This window comes from Pristiophorus japonicus, unplaced genomic scaffold, assembly GCF_044704955.1.
Source record: "Pristiophorus japonicus isolate sPriJap1 unplaced genomic scaffold, sPriJap1.hap1 HAP1_SCAFFOLD_621, whole genome shotgun sequence".
Lineage (NCBI taxonomy): Eukaryota > Metazoa > Chordata > Chondrichthyes > Pristiophoridae > Pristiophorus > Pristiophorus japonicus.
Genome location: NW_027254533.1, coordinates 153,482 through 168,286, shown reverse-complemented (window position 1 = coordinate 168,286; position 14,805 = coordinate 153,482).

Sequence of the window (14,805 nt, the reverse complement as noted above, 5' to 3'; positions counted from 1 at the left end):
CAATGCGAGGAGTATTCGTAATAAGGTGGACAAATTAACTGCACAGGCAGCAATTAATGAATATGATGTAATTGGCATCACGGAGAAATGGATCCAGGGTGACGAAGGCCGGGAACGCAACATCCAGGGGTATTCACCAGTCAGGAAGGATGGAGACAAAGGAAAAGGAGGTGGGGTGGCATTGCTGGTTGAAGAGGAAATTAATGCAATAGTCAGGAAGGACATTCGCGTGGATTCTACGTGGGTGGATCTGTGGAATATCAAAGGGAAAAAAACGCTAGTGGGAGTTGTGTACCACCAAACAATTGTCGTGAGTTTGCTGACAGCATCCAACAAGAAAGTAGGGATGTGTGCAATAAAGGTACACCACTTATCATGGGCGAGTTTAATCTACACATAGATTGGGCTAACCAAACTGGTAGTAATACGGTGGAGAAGGATTGCTGGCGTGTATTAGGGATGGTTTTCTCGACCAATATGTCGAGGGACCATCTAGAGGGCTGGCCATCCTCGACTGCTTGATGTGTAATGAGAAAGGACTAATTAGCAATCTTGTTGTGCGAGGCCCCTTGGGGAAGACTAACCACAATAAGCTGGAATTCTTTGTTAAGGTGGAGAGTGAAACAATTAATTCTGAGACTGGGTTCGTGAACTTAAGGAAAGGTAACTTCGATGGTATGAGACATGAATTGGCTAGAATAGACTGGGAAATGATACATAAAGGGTTGACGGCAGATAGGCAATGGAAAACATATAAAGATCACATGGATGAACTTCAACAATTGGACATCCCTGTCTGGAGTAAAAATAAAATGGGGAAGGTGGCTCAACCGTGGCTAACAAGGAAAATTAAGGATAGCGTTAAATCCAAGGAAGAGGCATATAAATTGGTCAGAAAAAGCATCAACCCGAGGACGGGGAGAAATTTAGAATTCAGCAGAGGAGGACAAAGGGTTTAATTAGGAGGGGGAAAATAGAGTATGAGAGGAAGCTTGCTGGGAACATAAACACTTCTATAAATATGTGAAGAGAAAAAGAGTAGTGAAGGCAAACGTAGGTCCCTTGCAGTCAGATTCAGGTGAATTTATAATAGGGAACAAAGAAATGGTAGACCAGTTGAACAAATGCTTTGGTTCTGCCTTCATGAAGGAAGACACGCATAATCTTTTGGAAATGGTACGTGACCGAGGGGCTAGTGAGAAGGAGGAACTGAAGAGAATCCTTATTTGTGGGAAATTGTGTTAGGGAAATTGATGGGACTAAAGGCCGATAAATCCCCGGGGCCTGATGGTCTGCATCCCAGAGTACTTAAGGAAGTGGCCCTAGAAATAGTGGATGCATTGGTGATTATTTTCTAACAGTGCATGGATTCTCGATCAGTTTGTATGGACTGGAGGGTAGCTAATGTAACACCACATTTTGAAAAAGGAGGGAGAGAGAAACCGGGTAATTATAGACCAGTTAGCCTGACATCAGTGGTGGGGAAAATGTTGTAATTCATTTTTAAAGATGAAATAGCAGCCCATTTGGAAAGCAGTGACAGGATTGGTCCAAGTCAGCATGGATTTATGAATGGAAAATCAAGCTTGACAAATCTTCTAGAATTGTGTGAGGATGTAACTAGTAGAGCCGACAAGGGAGAACCAGTGGATATGGTGTAGTGGGACTAGCAAAATAATTTTGACAAGGTCCCACACAAGAGGTTGGTGTGCAAAATTAAAGCACATGGTATTGGGGGTAATGTATTGACGTGGATAGAGAACTCGTTGGCAGACAGGAAGCAGAGAGTCGGGATAAACGGGTTATTTTCATAATGGCAGGCAGTGACTAGTTGCGTGCCGCAGGGCTCAGTGCTGGGACGCCAGCAATTTACAATATACATCAATGATTTTGATGAAGGAATTTTGTATAATATCTCCAAGTTTGCAGATGACATTATGCTGGATGGCGGTGTGAAATGTGAGGAGGATGCTAAGAGCCTTCAGGGTGATTTGGACAGGTTAGGTGAGTGGCCAATTGCATGGCAGATTTAGTGTAATGTGGATAAATGTGAGGTTATGCACTTTGGTGGCAGAAACACGAAGGCAGAATATTATTTGAATAGCGGCAGATGAGGAAAAGGGGAGGTGCAACAAGATCCGGGTGTCATGGTACATCAGTCATTGAAGGTTGTCATGCAGGTGCAGCAGACAGAAAGAAGGCAAAGAGCATGTTGGCCCCATATCTTGGGGATTTGAATAGAGCAGCTGTACTGGGCCTTGGTGAGGCCTCACCTGGAATACTGTGTTCAGTTTTGTTCTAATCTGAGGAAGGACGTTCTTGCTATTGAGGGAGTGCAGCAAAGGTTCACCAGACTGATTTCCGGGATGGGAGGACTGACATATGAGGAGAGTTAGGATCGACTGGGTCTGTATTCACTGGTGTTTAGAAGAATGAGAGGGGACCTCAGAAACATTCTGACGGGACTGGGCAGTTTAGATGCACGAAGAATGTTCCCGATGTTGGGGAAGTCCAGAACCAGTGGTCACAGTCTGAGGACAAGGGATAAGCCATTTAGGACCGAGATGAGGAGAAACTTCTTCACTCAGAGAGTTGTTAACCTGTGGAATTCTCTTCCGCAGAACGTTGTTGATGCCAGTTCATCAGATATATTCAAGAGGGAGTTGGATATGGCCCTTAAGTTAATGGGATCAACGGGTGTGGAGCGAAAGCAGGAAAGTGGTACTGAGGTGAATGATCAGCCATGATCTTATTGAATGTTGGTGCAGGCTCGAAGGAGCGAATGGTCTATTCCTGCAACCTTTTTCTATGTTTCTATGTTTCTATGTTTCTGTGTGCATGCATCTAATGGCCCAGTGTGTTGTGCCATTACTTTCAACTGGGTGCTATTTATTGAATCTGTAACTCGCCCGGTTTGTATCTGATCCATATTGTGTCTCACCTGACCAATCATCCATCTCCCATAGGCATGACATGTGTCTCTTTTCCTGTCCTCAGCATCGTCCTCTCAATTCCTGCTTATTTAGCTCGTTAATTGTTCGTGCATGGCCTTCTAATACGGATACACCCTGTAGCATTTTTTTGGAAGTTTTGTATCCTAACTGTGAAGACTGTATCCCAATCCTGGTCTGTTTCCTGATTAGTAACTCCGTTGTTCCCCTCAAATTATCTACACCTGCCTGGATCGCCTGTATATCTGGTGTATCTACTAGAGATGTCCCTGTAAAGCTAATACGTCATTTGCTATAGATCTCCTCTGTCTTCCTTCTTTGTGTCTCAGCTTCTTGTGTTACTCCCTTGCTCCTGATGTGTCACTAGCTATTCTCAGGATTGTGTCTAGCAATCATGTTTACAATGCTTTAGTCTTGTGGATAATTTTTTCTGGCTGTTCAATTTATGCTCACAGGTCACATTTCATGCTGGACATTGTCAAATAACAACATTACTTCTGTTCCAGGTTTAACTACCACGCAATCTCCCAAGGTTAATTCCCCTGGTTTACAATATTCAGGTAACATTTTTTACACACTTATCTTATGGCTTCAAGACAAACGCTCCTGACACTAGATGCCGCCCCCTAGAGGCTGCTTTACGGAGCCTCTGGTGTGGTAAAATGCTTCTGGGCCCCCTTGGGGCGGCCTTGCAGCTTGTCCTTGTAGAATCGGAAGGACGGTGATGATCACGTTTATATTCTGTTGATAAAACACATCCTGGATATTCCAGATTTTAGTTAGAGTCTTACCATTTCCATTTCAACCGGATTTTCCTTTCACTAGCCACTGTATTGGTTCTGCAGTTGCTGTGGTTAGGCACAAAATTCCTGCAATAGCAAAAGAACCCCAATATCTTACACACCCCTCAGGCTGGTTTTGGTCGGGGCATAATCCTAATGTCCTCCTTCCTGTCATTGGACATGGTCCGAGTTCCTTGCGATATTTTATGTCCCAGGTACTGTACCACAGCTTGTCCGATTTTTGCCTTTTTGGGATTTACCTTAAATCCTGCTTTCCGTTATCTCAAATGTCTTTTCCATAACTAGAACAGAGTCTAACACATAGACTTTGATAACTGCTTTCCGTTATCTCAACTGTTCCAGTTTCAAAGCCTTTACGTCTCACTTTCTGTGGTTCTTCAACCACCGTATCTGAAGTCACAAGTTCAACTTATATTTTCCTTTGTTCTAAACTGCTAAAGCCTGCCGTTTTATCATTTTAATTTTTTCAAAGTTCCTTTTAACTTTCACAGGTAGCTCCCCACTTGCCCAGGAGTTTGCCCTGATCCCTGAAGGCATTTCTACATTGTTTCGAAACATTATAGTTTTATTTCTTTTTTTTTAAGAGGTCAGATTTAACATTTTATGTTGTGTATTTTCTTAAACATTGGTACTTGAAATCTTCACAACAAAATTAACTGTTCACTTCTTCCATCCTAATTTCTGCTCCCCTTTTGTAGTATTTGTATTTATTGTTGGATTATGAAATGTCAAGTATGGTAAAACTGTTTTTTAATCGGACTTCTCATTTGTGCTTATAGTGAGTCACAGATCACAGAATGCAAAGTACTTGTTTTATAATTATGTGCCTATCTTCTGTTTTAGAAGCTGAACGTCAAAAAGTCTAATCTTTTGCGCTGTAACTTCAATTTTGTGATACAGTATCTCATAAATTACCTCTTTTTAAGCTTCAGCTTCTGACGCAGAATGTTTACTTTTATTAAAAGGCTTCCAAACACAATATTTTCCAATACAACCAAAATGTTTGTCAAGGAGAATCACCTGAAATATCTCAAAGTCCCAATTCAAATATTGTATTGCCAATCTTTTATTTAAAAATCTTTTTACTGAGCTAGAAGCCTTCGCATCAAGATTTTACACAAAGGAATATGGGGGCGTATTTCCCCAGCCCGCAGCCTTGAGACACCCACGCAGGCTTCTTTTTTTAAGGCATTACAATTTCCCTTCATCGTTCTTTATTTCATTCCTAGACTTAATGTATTTTCATTCAACAAAATGTAATCAATGCATACGTGTTTTCTTTTGACAAGTGAGCGTGTCGAAAAAAACAATTTAAACCAACGGGACCTCGCATTTTTTATCTTTTGCTCAACAAACCTATCCTTTGTGCATTTCCTAACTCCATAACATATCATCCGAATAAATCCACACCTGGATTTCTAAATCAAAATGTAATTCAATTCTAGGTTCCTACTTTCTTAAAACTTCCCTCATACAGGACAACACTGTAAAGGGTTAAAAAAAACGTTCACTCTGTTTGAAAAAGTAGGTGGGGCCAAAACAACAGACAGCTCCACCACTTTCTGAAGCAGGCTTTCAGACACTTGAAAAATTCATTAATTCCCACCTCAAATATTCCGCAGTCAACAATCACAGAAGCACTTTCATTCAAAGACAGACATTCACAAAAGTCTCTCTTCATTCAACAAAGCTTATTGTTTGGCCGCCTCTAATTTTGGATCCATATTTCACTTAAGATAGTCACTAACGGTTTTTATTATGGTCTTCCGAAAAATATCTGCTTAGCAATACTTCTGGCCCCCAATAAATCCTTTATTTTCTTCGGCTCCTAATCATAACCCTGTTAGTGGGGGATACAAATTTGGGCCAAATTCCTCTGTCCATTCCCTTCTGTCAACTATATCTATTTTTATACTTACAGCCTCTTGTCTTTTGTCATTTTCTCTGTCCATCTCAACTTCGGGTATCTTTCTATTCATCTTTCCGGCTGTTAAACTGCTCTTTTTCCCTTCATCAAATCCTGCCTTAACCATCTTCTTAACCTTTTTAGATTTATCTCTCAGAACCTCTTCTGGTAGTTTATACCTCACCCCTCCAAGGGCCTTGGCAGATTCCCTTGCCATTTCTTACACTTGGGCTTTTTCCCCAGTTCCCATTTTACCCATCTTTACTTAAGTGGAACTATTTACACCGCGGCTTTTAGCCCAATATCCCATATACGTACTTATTCTCCCGACACATGTATTTACTTAGAGTGTCCTGACGCACCCCTCAACTGGAGTTACTGGCTGCACAGACTCTGCTTCAGATTCGTTGCATCTCTGGTTACTTTGCAAGGAGAATTTCTCAAGGTAATTCTCTACTCATTCGTTGTTAGTTTGGTCAGCTTTTTGTGTCTAATCTGCCCGTCCAGTAGATCCTGCTGACTGCGCCAAGTTGTTAGGGTTAACTTCAAACCACCACTCGGAGTCCGTTAGGCTTAAAGTAAATGCAGTTTTTATTAATAAAAGATACAAGCCAACAGGGGAGCTACCCTTGAAGTAATGCTCAAAGAAACTGCCAGAGATATCTAATTTTATAAAGTTGCAGATTATAGTCTTACGTAATTACACAAGTTACAATTAATATGTGCTGATTGATTAATACATGATTATCTGGTAGGTTGCTTCCTCCAATCTGGCCTCTATATGTTTAATTGGTAATTCAGGATACATGTTCTTATGATTCTTTTTATTTCACTTGTATCTTGTTATAGAATTGAAATTCTATGTTATCTGTGTCTGTGCCCAGCTCCCAAGGCATTTGATCTATAAATTGGAACATCTGCCCCTCTGTGGAAGGCATCCCACACATGCTTCCCACAGACTGAAAAACAGGCTGTGGGATCCATTTTAAAAATCTGTTAACTCCATTTTAAAACATCCCAATTATTATTATTAATTGTAATTACGTTTTGTGATCTGCCCTTTCAGTCGATTATGGGGTATCTTATCGAAGGCCTTTGGAAATCCAGATAAATTATATCTACTACAGTATGTTAGTTTACGCTATCTGTTACCTGTTCACAAAATTCAAAGAATTTGGTCAATTCAAGACTTTCCCTTTTATAATCCATGCTGACTATTCATTTTTGGTTTCTAGTTGTTCTTCCCCTTTTTCTTTTCGTAGGGAATCCATTATTTTTCCTCCCAACGACGTTAAGTTGACTGGACTATAGTTCCTCAGACACGTTCTACCTCCCTTCTTAAAAATAGTTATTACATTAGGTGTCTGCCAATCCTCCGGCACTGCACCTTATTCTAACGAAGTTTTAAATATGTTTATTAATGCCTCTGCTATCTCTTCTCTAGATGTGATTCGTCCGAAGCTGGCATTTTATCCATTTTCGGTTTGATTAATTTATATAATATTTTCCTCTTGTTATTTTAAATGCAGTTATTTCATTTCTAATATCATCCGATGGCATGTACACCTGTGTTGTCTCGCTGATAAATACTGACGCAAAGTAATTGTTTAATATTTCTACCTATCTCTGCCTGTAGACAACCTTCTGAGCCACGTACTTTGGTATGTATTGTGGATGTCCTCCACGCAATCTTTATCCTTATCGTTAAAGGTTTCGAGTATATCCTACCTGTTGGACAGGAGCAGTGTCTCATTCTCAGCCTCTCCTCAGTTCTCACTGCACGGCACCCAATCAGCCACGGACTTTCCTGACCTGCGCTTTTCTGTGGGATGTGACTGTTTTCTGGATTAAATCACTTATCCTGTGTGTTTCAGAGTGTGTCGAACTCGAACTCCAGCCCAATTACGCTGAGCCAGAGCGAATAAAGCATAGACATTTCCTGCAGATGTGGGAATGTGGGACAGATTTGATGTCCACAAACTCACACACATTACAGTCTCGACTCATTGCCTACCCTGCCATCTTTAGTTATTTTTTATAAATGTATTTGCTTATTTACACACTGAATTAATTTAATGACTTAGTTTTTATTCAAATGGTTATTTATAATTATATTAATTAATTAGTAATTATAGTTAAATTATTAATTTAATAAAGTATTGTTATTGCTCCCAGGTCTTAGTGTAGACCAAGCTTCGAGAGAAAAGGTAATACTCACCAAACATTCATCTACCTGCTGTATTTTGGAGGCCAAAGCAGCACCTCCTTCAACCACTGTTCCCATTCAAACTCTCACCAAATTTCGTTTAATATCACTGTGCAGAACACACTGTGAATCACAAGTCAGTGTTTAGTTTTATACCTTTGGAGCCACACACAAGTTACAAGTGCTGTCTCAGCTCCGTGCCCATTGCTCGCAGTAATTAGCACATATTTAAGACTAACACTTACAGCTGACTGATAGTTAACTACTACTAACAGGCAGTTTCTGCTAACTTCTGTTTTTAAAGTTCTAAGTTCAATTCAAAACGTTCAACTAAATTTACCTTCTTACAGCTAATACTCAGCCAGACTCACCTCGGACTTACCACTGAATCTCACTTTCTCCACGTTCCCAAATTTACCACTCTCTTTGTGCACTCTGTTTAAGATCAGGATGTGGTGATAGAGTAAACTATCGCATGCTCTGCTGGGCCGAAAGAGTCGGGGTGGGGAAGATCGCTCTGTAAATTTGCAGTCCACAGGCAGACGGGCTGCTAACTCCCAGCACCCCCAGGGAAACCTCAGGGGAACCGCCTCAGACAAGTTTGCAGCCGCGAGCACAGAATGGCCTATGTCTGTGCTGCAGACATTAAGTAACTCTTTGTAAAGTGATGGGTGAAGGAGAAGGGATGTCTGAAATGCGATTCTGGGTCAACCACAGACCAGGGCGTGGTCAAAAGTGCAGGTCTGTGATGTCACAATGCTCAGGCACAGTGTCATGCGAGTTTCACCGCTTTATTACATCACACATACTGCAATAGCTATTAACAAAGCTCGTTACCACCCTCCCTGAACACTGCATATTATGGGCTATGTTGAGCTCGGAGATTTTACACAGAGTGAGGAGGAGCTGAGTTTAATGTGTGTCGAGTGTGTGCGGGGAACACTTCATCCTGCAGATCACCGCATTGTTCAGGCAAACTTACAAAGGAACGTTATAGTGGTGAATGTCACTGGGATATACTCCGTCTGTAGGAGACCCTTTAATCCCAAAGGTAGATTATCTGAAACAAGGATACGTCGCTATCACCAGGCGCTGGGGCTGCTCAGGTTAAACCCCACTGAGAGAAAAACACAAGGAGCCTGCAAATGGATGAAAGCACTGACCTTTGAGCCTTTGAAACCTTCCCTCTCTGGCTGTTGTTTGGTCTCAGGCCATTTCCCCCCAGCTTTTCCTGGGAGTGCTGGGGACTGAGCGGCCCGCCCGTGGACTGAAAAGTTCCCCGCGCCGCTCCCTTTGGGTAAACACATCCGACACGAGCCTGGCGGTCGGGAGCTTTATAAACCCATCCCAGGCCGCAACAGACGTCTTAGCGGGGATAAAACCTGCAGGAGTCCAGCGGGACTGATCCCCGTGGACTTCCCCACCACTATCATTTTTGTTCGTCGCTGAATCCGCGCGGTGAAAGATGAAAACAGGCCTCACTGTGTGTGTTTCACAGAGATGAGCGGATTGGGCAGAATACACGCCCAACACATTGTGTGATTCTTATTATTTAATGCATTTAACAATTAGAGTAAAGGGATATTTCACCACATTCTTCAACTCCTCTCTGAATTTCGTCTGGGTCACGGCATAAATACATGTGTTGGTGCAGCAACTCAGGAGCTGAAGCATAAATCCCATTTCCTCTACATATTTAGGTAGAGATACACGAATAATATTTAACGAATACAATCGTTCAACCACAGAATATAACAGAAACACTGCCCATAACAGGATAAAATTGCCGGATATAACAAACAGTAAAATGATGGATTTCCTTCGCTTCTCCATCTCTGGGTCACTGGGACTCTCCCCACTGCTGTGGGCCCGGAGTCTCCTGCGGGCTCTGCTCGACACTAAAACCTGTCTGACAGTTAAAGTATTGAGCAGAAGGATCAGAACAAATGGAATAAACGGTGTTATAATATAATGAAGGAATTCAATTACTGCCCATGATACTGACTCAGAGACTTCCCATCGAACAAAACAAAACCAGGGACTATTCGAAATCTGATACATACCTCCATACATAAAGTACCAGAAAGTGTTCTTTACACAGAACAGCGCACTCACTGTTCCCACAAATACAGTCGCCGTTTTCTCGGTGCAATATTTGGTTTTGAGCTTCTGACAACAAATGGCTATACATCGATCAAAGGTAAAAGCAACTGTGAACCAGACGGAACAGTCTGTGACAGCGTAAAGCAGGATAGCATGGATATTACACACTTTAACCTTCCACATGAACTCAAACGCGGTTGAATAACGAATAGGAATCTGCCTGGATATCAGGTCGAGGATAACGACCAGTAGATCCGCCGCTGCCATTGCCACCAGGTAACGGCTGACACACTTGGAGAGACCGCACCTTCCTCGAGACAGGATCATTATTGTCACTAAGTTCACTGCAAGAAAGAGAAAAACAGGGAATTTATATTTCAGATTGAGAGCATTAACAGCTGTCTCAAAGAATTATGTGTGAAATGAGTCAGGATTAAGTGAACCATCCAATGGGACTTGTGGTGTTTGGGTCAGGACTGAATACACCAGTGGATGGGACGTGTGATGTTTGGCACAGGTATTGAAAGAACCAATATATGGGACGTGTGGGTGTCGGGACAAGGACTGAATGTACCAATGGATGGGACGTGTGGGTGTTGGCTCTGGACTGAATGTACCAGTGGATGGGGTGTTTGGGTGTTGTGACAGGGAGTGAGTGAAGCGGTGGATGTGATGTGTCGGTGCCGGGTCATGACTGAAAGAATTAATGTATTGGACCTTTTCCAGGTGGGTAAAGCTCCGAATGAGACTCTGATATAACGCCATATCCAAGTCAGAGGAAGCAATAATTCAGCACAAGAAGCCGCGAGTTTGTGAATAACCTGTGTCCATTGAGGGGAATAGAATCATTGTCCAGGGATGGGAATGTAGTATGGGGACAGCGAGGGGGATGAAATCTGTGTCCAGGGAGGAGAATGGAATTGGGGGCCAAGGGACGGAATGGAGTCTGTGGCCAAGGAAGGAATGGAGTCTGTGATAGGGAGGGGAATGGAGTATGTGGCTCATGAGAGGAATCGATTCTTTTTCCAGGAAGGGGAATCGAATCTGTGTACAGGGAGGGGAATGGAGTCTGTGGCCAAGGTGGGGAATGAAATCTGTGGCCAGAGAGGGGAATGGAGTCTTTGGCGAGGTTACTGTGGTTTTGTCGTAGGCTGAAGAAGAGGAATTGAATTGTATTATGTGTCGAAATCAGAACCTTTCCAACCATTGTTTTGAAAGTACACTTTGTAACTGGCTTAAGCTGACTTTCCAAGAATATTGCAAATAATCTTTAAAGAAGGGACTGTCGCTTTACAATAGACTAATGATAATCCATGTTGTAAGATGTCACAGAAGATTTTCGAACGTGTCTGTTTACAGCTGGAACTGTGTAAACCAACTTCCTTTCACCTGGTGTGAGAAAGTTACAGATTTCCAGTTAACAGAGAGAGTTTGAGACTGGAAATATCAAAATATTTCACAATAAAGTGCTCCATTTTGATTAGTTGCTACCGTGCGGCCCACACCGAGCTCTCCTGAATTGTGGCTGAACAAGGAAAATAAATCAATTCAAACACAACTGAATAAACATTTTACTGGAATCCGTATTGCAGTTTTAACCCTGTCCTGACCATCTGGAATTAGTGACTGTGAGGCAGAGCGGGAGGTAGTGGAAATTACGACAACTGTCTATAGCTGAATCATTAGTGAATAATGTCTCATATCTCAATGTATTTGTGAAGGATCTATCAACGCTGATTTCCACTGGTCAGTGTCATTAACAATAACCAGCGGTCCTTAAAACACTTGTTGCCACTGAACACATATTTATTATTCAACACTGGGCATCAGTGCGAAAAGCTGACTGCAAGCTGTTCAATAATATTTTCGTTCACTAACATATCTGTGTCAATAAAGTCAAATTTCTGTCAAATCCTGTGAACCACTATCAATGGAAGCAAGTTGTGGAAACAACATACTAATTATTGAACTGGTAGCAGCGAATTAACAAATGATCAAACATTACATGACATAAACTTATTTGCATTGCTAGACAAAGAACAAGAGGTTTAAATTGAATACAATTAATAACTAGAACTAAAGGACAAGGACAGCAAATACAGAGAAACATGGGTTACATAATTCATTGCAGATGAAGGACTCACCAGGAACACCAACAGCAGCGAGGAGCGGGTAATAAATACGTTCCACATTGAAAAGTGCCCACAGGATCCAAAGCTGAGTTGGAATCTCCCAGAACATGACTTGACTTTCTGTGAGCTCCAAAGAGCGCTGTTCGTTTTAGACAACAACTTCAGTCAAACATTGCTGTACAGACTGAAAAAGAATCCCTATTTATAGCCTGAGGGAACTCTCCAGTGAGACAATTAAACTGCACACTGAAGGATATTAATCACAGTCACTGAATAAACAAGTTGTCCGAACCTTTTCTTTGCATCACTTTCAATTGCATAATATTTTAAAAGCAACGTGGCTTTCAGATCAAATAACTTTATCCAAAACCAAGCACTATTGGTAAAAGCAGAAATAGTTAATTCCACAGAATCACAGCATGCATGTGAAGGGAGCAACTTTCATTTAGGCAGTTTCTATTATTACTGAGATGTAAAATAACTGTAATTTCAGATTTTCAATTCACTTCTCGGGGTAACACAAGTGAAATAAAACAAATGGAAGGATAGAGGCAGGCTAAGTAAATGTCAGTAACCTACACGGGGACTGACAGTACAGCGCAAATTAAGGATACATGGGCACTGATAATACAGTGGTTAGTAAGGGCACATGGGGCAGATAATATATTGGTCAGTAAGGTACATGAGGACTGATAATACAATTGTCAGTAAGGGTACATGGGGACTGATAATACAGTGGTCAGTAAGGCTACATAAGAACTGATAATACAATCGTCAGTAAGGGTACATGGTGACTGTTAATATAATTGTGAGTAAGGATACATGGGTACAGATAATACAGAGGTCAGTAAGGATACATGGGGACTGATAATACAGTGGTCAGTAAGGGGACATGGGGCAGATAATATATTGGTCAGTAAGGATACGTGTGTGCTATTTTTACAATGGTCAGTCCGGATTCATGGCGACCGATGCCATACAGTCACACGCCATCAAATTGTTTATTTTCCTCAGAGCAGGGAATGTAGAGACTGGAGGTGAGGAATGGAGATGAAAGGAGCAGAGAGGTGAGGATGGGAGAAGAGAGAGGACAGGAGGTGGGAGGGGAGTAGACGAGAGGAGATGAGTGTGGATGAGAGGAGAGATGGGGAATTGGAGAGCAGAGGTGAGGAGAGGAGATCTGTTGAGTGGAGAAGACAGCAGAACAGAGTAGAGGATAGGAGATGATTGGAGAGGGTGGGAGAAGGAAAGAGTGAAGATGAGCAGGAAGGGGAGGAGAGGTTAGTGGAGGATAGGATAGATGAGAGGGGAAGTAGAGAGGAGAGCAGAGGAGAGCAGAGCAGAGATGAGTAGAGGAAAGCAGAGGAGAGTTGATAGTGGCCAGAGAGGGGAATGGAGTCTTTGGCGTGGTTACTGTGGTTTTGTCGTAGGCTGAAGAAGAGGAATTGAATTGTATTATGTGTCGAAATCAGAACCTTTCCAACCATTGTTTTGAAAGTACACTTTGTAACTGGCTTAAGCTGACTTTCCAAGAATATTGCAAATAATCTTTAAAGAAGGGACTGTCGCTTTACAATAGACTAATGATAACCCATGTTGTAAGATGTCACAGAAGATTTTCGAACGTGTCTGTTTACAGCTGGAACTGTGTCAACCAACTTCCTTTCACCTGGTGTGAGAAAGTTACAGACTTCCAGTTGACAGAGAGAGTTTGAGACTGGAAATATCAAAATATTTCACAATATAGTGCTCCATTTTGAATAGTTGCTACCGTGCAGCCCACACCGAGCTCTCCTGAACTGTGGCTGAACAAGGGAAATAAATCAATTCAAACACAACTGAATAAACAGTTTACTGGAATCCGTATTGCAGTTTTAACCCTGAACTGACCATCTGGAATTAGTGACTGTGAGGCAGAGCGGGAGGCAGTGGAAATTACGACAACTGTCTATAGCTGAATCATTAGTGAATAATGTCTCATATCTCAATGTATTTGTGAAGGATCTATCAACGCTGATTTCCACTGGTCAGTGTCATTAACAATAACCAGCGGTCCTTAAAACACTTGTTGCCACTGAACACATATTTATTATTCAACACTGGGCATCAGTGCGAAAAGCTGACTGCAAGCTGTTCAATAATATTTTCGTTCACTAACATATCTGTGTCAATAAAGTCAAATTTCTGTCAAATCCTGTGAACCACTATCAATGGAAGCAAGTTGTGGAAACAACATACTATTTATTGAACTGGGAGCAGCGAATTAACAAATGATCAAACATTACATGACATAAACTTATTTGCATTGCTAGACAAAGAACAAGAGGTTTAAATTGAATACAATTAATAACTAGAACTAAAGGACAAGGACAGAAAATACAGAGAAACATGGGTTACATAATTCATTGCAGATGAAGGACTCACCAGGAACACCAACAGCAGCGAGGAGCGGGTAATAAATACGTTCCACATTGAAAAGTGCCCACAGGATCCAAAGCTGAGTTGGAATCTCCCAGAACATGACTTGACTTTCTGTGAGCTCCAAAGAGCGCTGTTCGTTTTAGACAACAACTTCAGTCAAACATTGCTGTACAGACTGAAAAAGAATCCCTATTTATAGCCTGAGGGAACTCTCCAGTGAGACAATTAAACTGCACACTGAAGGATATTAATCACAGTCACTGAATAAACAAGTTGTCCGAAC